The sequence below is a fragment of the Phalaenopsis equestris genome, unplaced genomic scaffold (assembly GCF_001263595.1).
Source record: "Phalaenopsis equestris unplaced genomic scaffold, ASM126359v1 Scaffold216849, whole genome shotgun sequence".
Taxonomy (NCBI): Eukaryota; Viridiplantae; Streptophyta; class Magnoliopsida; order Asparagales; family Orchidaceae; genus Phalaenopsis; species Phalaenopsis equestris.
The window spans coordinates 396-7,766 of NW_018235434.1; the positions used below are offsets into that span (position 1 = coordinate 396).

The 7,371-nt window shown below is 30.7% G+C and overlaps 1 long non-coding RNA gene across 1 annotated transcript; it reads left to right on the plus strand.

Annotated features, from left to right (window-relative positions):
• The first annotated feature begins 5,944 nt into the window (after positions 1–5,944).
• On the plus strand, positions 5,945–6,934 carry LOC110037210. The gene is made up of 3 exons (XR_002295310.1): positions 5,945–6,014; positions 6,088–6,156; positions 6,419–6,934. It is a non-coding gene; the product is annotated as an uncharacterized LOC110037210 (long non-coding RNA).
• Positions 6,935–7,371: the final 437 nt, after the last annotated feature.

Genomic DNA, 7,371 nt, shown 5'->3' on the forward strand with positions numbered 1-7,371 from the left:
ATTAACATCGAGGATAACGCTTGTTGATTTCTTCACTTGTAAACTTCAGAAAAAAAAAACTCTAAAACCAATGGAAAAACTGACGGTTTTTTAAACGTCTGAAAAATTATTGTAATTACCAACGGTTTTTGAGACTGTTTAAGTTCTTGGTTATTTGCGAAGGGAACGGTCGTCGGTAATAGTGTTAATAACCGACATAGTAAAAGCTGTTTATAGGTTGTTTGTACAAATCCTATATTCCGCCCAAAATCACCTCTATCCTGGTCTTACCCTAATCTCTCTTCCCTGTCTCTCATTTTCTCTACCCAATGCCCTCGCCTCTCCCCGAAACCCACACATGTCCCTCTCTGTTTAGTCCAAGACCATTTTCTTTGTCTCTGAAACCCCTACAATATAGTCGGAATAGAAGCTAGTTGGGAACACAGCGGCGGGATTTTGACTTACAGTGACTAGAAGCTCCTATTTTTCTCCTCCTTCCGCTCCTCTGCTACTAGAAACGACCTAGATAGGGAACTTGTTATCTTCATTTTTATTTTATTTGAAAAATACTTTTAGGGTTTAGGGTTTAACAATTAGGAGAATTGTCAAATTTTTTTCTATTTCAATTGTATTACATCATGGATCGACTTTAAGCGCTTATGTTTTTGTTTTAGTCATGGATGCACTTACTAGACATTTAAGGAAGGATGCACTGTGGTGTATGACGTCGCTATTACTAACAGAAGAACTATTAGTCATATAAATTGACGTTTATCGATGACTCAAATTTTCTTGAAAAAAACTATGACATTAAATTGTCGAATAACCATCAGTAAATTTATACAATCGGAATATCAATCGATTTTATAATTACCGATATATGTTTTACCCACGAGCTTAGAGTTGTCGGCAAACCGTGAGTAACATTAAAAGTGATGATTTTTCTTATCATAATCAACAAATTGTGATATTTAAAAAAAGCCTAAATTCATGTAGTGTTATTGCCAACAACATTAACACATGTCAATACTAAAAAAGTTGGTGAACACACTCAACGAGTACTGCAATCTTGACATCAATACCAAAATTTTTATCGATCTTCTTAGTCTCTAGTTTCATATCAACAAAAAAAAAAGTCATAGAACTTGCTACATACAACCTCTTGATGTCGACTCTAATTCCTTAGTTCCCCAAAGCTTCTCTAAATTCAACCATTAAATGTATTCCAAACAATTCATATGTACTATATTCAACTACGATCTTCACTAATTACGACGAAGATCATTGTCATATATAACAAACAATCTCACAAGTATAATTATTTCAATTTGATCAGACCTCATCATTCTTTTTTGAAAAAAAACTTTAGTATCCAGTGATGATCATGCTTTATATTTATGTGTATTGAATATTCATATTAAACTAAGACATTAATCCGTCACTCTATTATCATAAATATTCTAGAACCTTAGAGGACAATCTACACCATTTCAAAACAAATCAAATAATTACAATTTTACCCCTTGAAGTCATTTGTATCAAGAGAGATTTGTAAACTGATGACATAGTCCTGATCATTAATATAAGATTACAAAAAAAAGTCACAAAAGCCCATGCTTATATTTAACTTCAACGCATCTTTAAGGATCAAATTGACAATTAACAATTGAAAAATGGTTTGTTTGCAAATATATATTTGTTGGTTTGATAAGTCGTCCATTATTATACCATGAATCTTTATGTTGATGTCACTATCTTGTATATTTATGTCATTTGACATGTCTCCAACAGCCCTGTTGAAAAATCAAGAATTTGTTGTTATAGTGTCATACATGTATATTTTATGATTTTATGATTAAAAATCATGTTGTCAATGAGGCATTTTTTTCTTGGACAAATGTATTAGGCTCCTTAAAAAATATTTAATAAGCTAAAACTGAGGAAAAGTTTATGAATTTTTCGACTTTTTCATCAATTTTGCGTGTACTTTAACAATAATTTGTTTTGTAACACGATAAAATAATGGTGTTATGATATTTGGTCAAAGTGCACCAATTATAAGCTTTAAACTCAATTGACAAATGTCCATCATTGTATATTCATACTCCATAGGCTTGAGTCATGTCAGGGAGAAGTTAATACGAGTAATGGTGGATGAGAATGTCACATCAGATACAAGTGAATCGGTGTCTTGTTCTTTGGCTCCATCAAGACCAACTACATGGGGTTGTTGCCTTATATTCATGCTAATTTGTCTTTCTCGGAAATGTTTGTTATTATAATATCTTATAACTTCTTTCCCACCCCTCTCCCAACAAGTGTTTCTTCTTCAACAATTCTTCTATAGAAACACACCTGTCAAACTAGTCTGCATAGAAGCAAGCTAATGAAGTCAATTTTAGTTTCTAGAGGAGCCCATCCATGAGTTCGCTACACATGCCTGACCCAGTTAGTTTTTTGAGTCTGTTCGCCGAGTTACCATGGCCGATTAGCATTGGCTAATCACCGTGTCATGCTGTCAGGGTGAGCATTCTGGCTGAGGTGCCTTGATGGATCAGCCATGTAACTCATGACGCGTCCCAAATCTCGTCCAAAGATTTTAGCCATACAAGTCTATTTGCATAATTTCAAAATTAAATTGACAAAAAGATTTAACTCATGTAGACCCACATAAATGAATATATTTATATGATGTTTGTTTTTTTGGATTATTCCATTTATTTTGGAGCCATTTGTGTGGAGAGAGAGAGATATTGAAGAAATAACTAATATGGCGACCAAGTCATTGTCACTATTAATTAGCATAAAATGACATAAAATCATCAAATTAATATGCTTATATTTAACTTTTCCATGATTTGCTAAGCCTTTTTGACAGCTTCAGACAAAAGTGGAGATCAAAAAGAAAATCAACGATGGAAACAAGGTAGGTTTGCAAATATGCAATTTCTATTTGTTGCCTTGATGACATAATTTTAATGTGGGCATTTATATACATATCATCCAATTCTTACATATTTACATTTATATCATTAAAGTCTTTCATATCGTATCTACAATACTCCTATTTTAAGTTCTAAGAAGTGAAATATATATTTTTTCATTTATAGATAAAATGATATATATTAGGGGTTAAATGTATAAATACATAAGAATTGAGTCATATATATGTAAATGTTATAAATTATATCATTTTAAAAATGCACAATGAAAAGTCAAAATTCTTTGAATGATGTTTGAGGGGGAGATGAATTTAAGAGTGGATAAACTAACTTTTCGATTTTTTCTTGAATAAAAATTATTTATTTATTTTTAACCAAAGACTTTTTCTGTTGACCTTGTAATCCCCGAAATTTACAAAGTCAAACGTACTACGTCGAACAGATCGAATAGATTTATATAAGGGACATGTTGGAAAAGTCAATGAGATGAGAATAAATGTCGTAATTTACATTTTATGTTCGGTTAAAAAATTGAATGTAATATAAAATATGCTCGGGCGACCGGCGGCAACGCCGCCTTTGGCGAGTAGCATGTGGTTGTGGTTGGCGGCTAACAGCGTCGGGCGATCAATGGTAGGTCGTTGATGTTGGCGACAATAGTGGCTAGTCGATGGCTGGTTGACAGTGGTCGATGTTTGGTTGGCAGCAATGGTAACATGCAATAGTGACACTGATAAATTAAATTTAGGTGCAGATATGCAAATAGATATATATTACATGGCATATCTATTTATTATAATAATAATTATTATTATTACTATTGTAAATTGAAAAGGTCCAATTTGTAATATCTTTTATAAGAATTTCCACTACTTATAAATGTAAGATCCATATTTGTTTGTTCAACATTTAAGACAACAATTCCTAATCCTTTGTTGTCTTTTGTAATTTTTTATTTCAACACAAAGCAAGAAGTGAATTAGGGTTAGTAAAAACATGACGAATGTAACATTTTTCTTAAAATATTAATTTTATTTTATAATCACAAAATAGAAAATACAATTGGAGCATTCATAAGACATATGAATGCCAAATAATTATTTAATAAATAAAAAAAATAAAAATAAAAAAGCTGAAAGCTATTATATTGTTTGTACGAATATAATATATTAATTTAAAAATGGATTGATTTTTAATTACTGTTGCATTGAAAGAATCATTATATGGAGGGGCTTTATGATGTTAATTAAGGGTCTGTTTGGGACAACTGCAGCTTATTAAGAAGCTATTGATAAGTTACTGAAAAATAAACTGCTGTTCAAAAAGTTGTGACGACTGTTACAATTTTTATTTATTTTGGAAATGTTAGATCGCAGCTAGAAATCTGTCACTACACCTAGCCATGAACGGTAGAAAACGCTGATCTCAGCGGTTTGAAAACACTGTTTTTTGAAATTATTGCAAAAACACAATTTACCTAAATAGGTACAGGGCCCTAAACAGAACCAAATATTCATTTTGTTTTCAAATAAACAATAATTTTTGATAAGATTTATCATTTCACGAATTAATTTTTTATATTAAAATCATTGAAAAAAAAATCACCAAGATTCATTTTGAATTTGTAGATTTGTAGTATAGTTTTTCTAAATACTACATAATAAACTTAAAATTGCAAAACCTCTTCCCAATAAACAAAAATTGTTAGTAAGATTTACCATAATACATAATGGCATTTTGGCTTTTATGGGGGTGGCAAAGACAAATAGTCATCCATGAAAGCTAATTAGGTTCAAAACAATAACCTTTAACCAATTCAATAAATAAGTTCCTATCAATCAATTAAAACTTTGAAAGAAATTAGGCATATACTTATGGATAACTTGTTTATATGAAGATATATATAATACCAAAACAAAAAGGAAGATTTTCATAAATACCTCTCAATTCCTACGTATTTGCATATCTAACCCCTAAACTTCAATTTTCTCATGCATGTCTGTTCATTTCACATTTTAAAAGTTAAAATTGTGATATCTTTTATGTGATATGAGAGATTTGGGTGGTAAAAAAATGTAAACCATGACCAAAGTTGAACCATGAAAACTTATTTTGAAGAGGACAAATTTTTAAAGTATTTAAGCAATTTATTAAAATAGTTCATTTAATATGTAAATCTAACTTAATGTGCATTAAATGTGTATTTATTATCACTTTGTCACCCACCGATATGTTAAAACCAGCATTTCTATATTAATAAAGCTTCAAACTGAAAAATGTTCTTAAGGGAAATTTGTTATGATTAATAAACTTTAATAGATATTGTTAGATATGACTCATATACCATAAAGTGACACATGTTAGAGCGGAACGGAAGATTCTGTCTAAATCAGAAGAGTTTCAACATGTGGGTTGGGGGCCCCACAGTTTGATACCGAGATAATTTAAGTAATTACATATTGTACTATAAGGTTATATATATGTCATGTATGTAATCCTAGGTGAGCTGAATCTTATGTATTTACATATCTAAAACCTAAAGTGCGGCCTTACTTATGCATGAGAAGATATATTTTACTTTTTAAAAGTTGATATGTTAGATGTGATATTAAAGTTTAGGATGGTATGAATATAAAGTAAAATAAAATTTAGGTGTTAGAAATGTAAAATAGATTTTATTATATATAAACTTTACATTTTTATTTATTTGAAATGTCTCATTCAACCATCGTTCGAGTCAACTTTACAATGACGTATTTTATTTTTTTAATAAATTTATTATTTAAAAAAATATTTTTATAATTGGAAAATCAGATCTATGAATTCCACCGTCAGTCCACTAATTCAAAATTTTATTTTGACAAGGCGTCTCATTCTACAATTACAAATAAGTTTTAGTTCATGTAAATTAATAAAAAAATAAAATAATAATAAAGAGTGAGAACGTGTCTATTTCGAAAAATTATTTTTAAATGTTAGTGAGTAATAGGGCTGTCAAAACGGCTCGTTGATGTTTTCCTTGACAGCGGAATCACACTTACGAAGCTAGTAGGTGTTATTGTGCTGAGCTTCGCAAAGTCACGAGTGTTTGTGGTATTAAACCTCAATTCTACTCTCTTTTTTCAAAAATTAGTTCATAATGAGTCTTCATTCTGTTCTCTTGCAGGTTTATTACTTTCAAATGTACCTTGCGTTGGTTCTCATCGGATTCCTACACGGGCTCGTTTTTCTTCCGGTGAGTCCATGACAGATATAAACTGACGATTATTTTAGTCCTAGTGTCTATAAAAGTATCAATTTTGCCCCGGGGACTTTTAGTCCGTAATAAGAGTCCGAGAACTAATTTGATATATTTATAGACTCGACTAAAATGATCCCATGTAAATAGTTAGGACATTATTTTTACACTTTACTCAGATATAGACTTTACAAAATTACAATTTCCACCAGCCGCTGTAGTTCATCAATTTTAACGAACCCAAATTTATATCAAACAGGTTCTGCTAAGCATTTGTGGACCGCCTTCAAGATGTGATTCTGATGAAAAACCAGAAAATCAGCCTACTATTCCAGCTGAGACAATATCATCATAATAAAGAAAAGGTAGAGTAGCCGTTACGATGGCTACAAAAGGTTGTTTTTATGAGGTGATAAAAAAAAAACTATTTAGAAAGTAGAAGTTGGGAAGTGTGGTGATGAAAATATCATCATGTATATGTTGTAAATGAAATTTGCATGACTCTACAATTAGAAAGGAAACAAACAATATCTAGACACTAGTGAGGCTCTGCAGGCATGAACTTTCAGAAATTCTGTAATTTTAAGGATTCAGATACGAGAAGACTGACCTGAGCTTAAGCGATATGTTAAGTTTTTTGTTTCGCTAAGCTTTTATTTTTATAGTAGTTTGTTACAAAATCGCTTTAAAAAAAGTTAGGTTCTAAATTAGGGAGCAAATGGTTGTCTGAAACAGCAACATAGTTTTTGTAATAACAATTTCATAGAAAGTATTGCACCCAAACTGTTTGTAAAATGAAAATTTTTGAGCTTTTCAAAACGTGAAGTAGCTGTACGCAGTTGTTTCAAATTTTGATCGCTATTTACCTTCTTTGAACTAAAATCTTAAGAGGCATGCTCTTTATAATGACAAATATGGGCATTAAAGACAAGTGGCTGACCTATACTTAAAGGGAAATTTACATATATTTACCACAATTCTTATTTATTTGAATTTTTAAGGCCTAAACATTCCTATTTACATTTATGCTTAAAAAAAAGAATGTGCCGATATTTATGCAAGTAATTTATCTATTTAAGGGGAAACCCTAATGTTTTTGAGAAATTTACATTTCTATAACATCTAAAGTTTTTTATTTGCATTTGAAATATGAAATTTTTAGAAAGGAGCCTATTTGCTATAAATTCTTGCGTTAGAATCCAGGCAGAAATT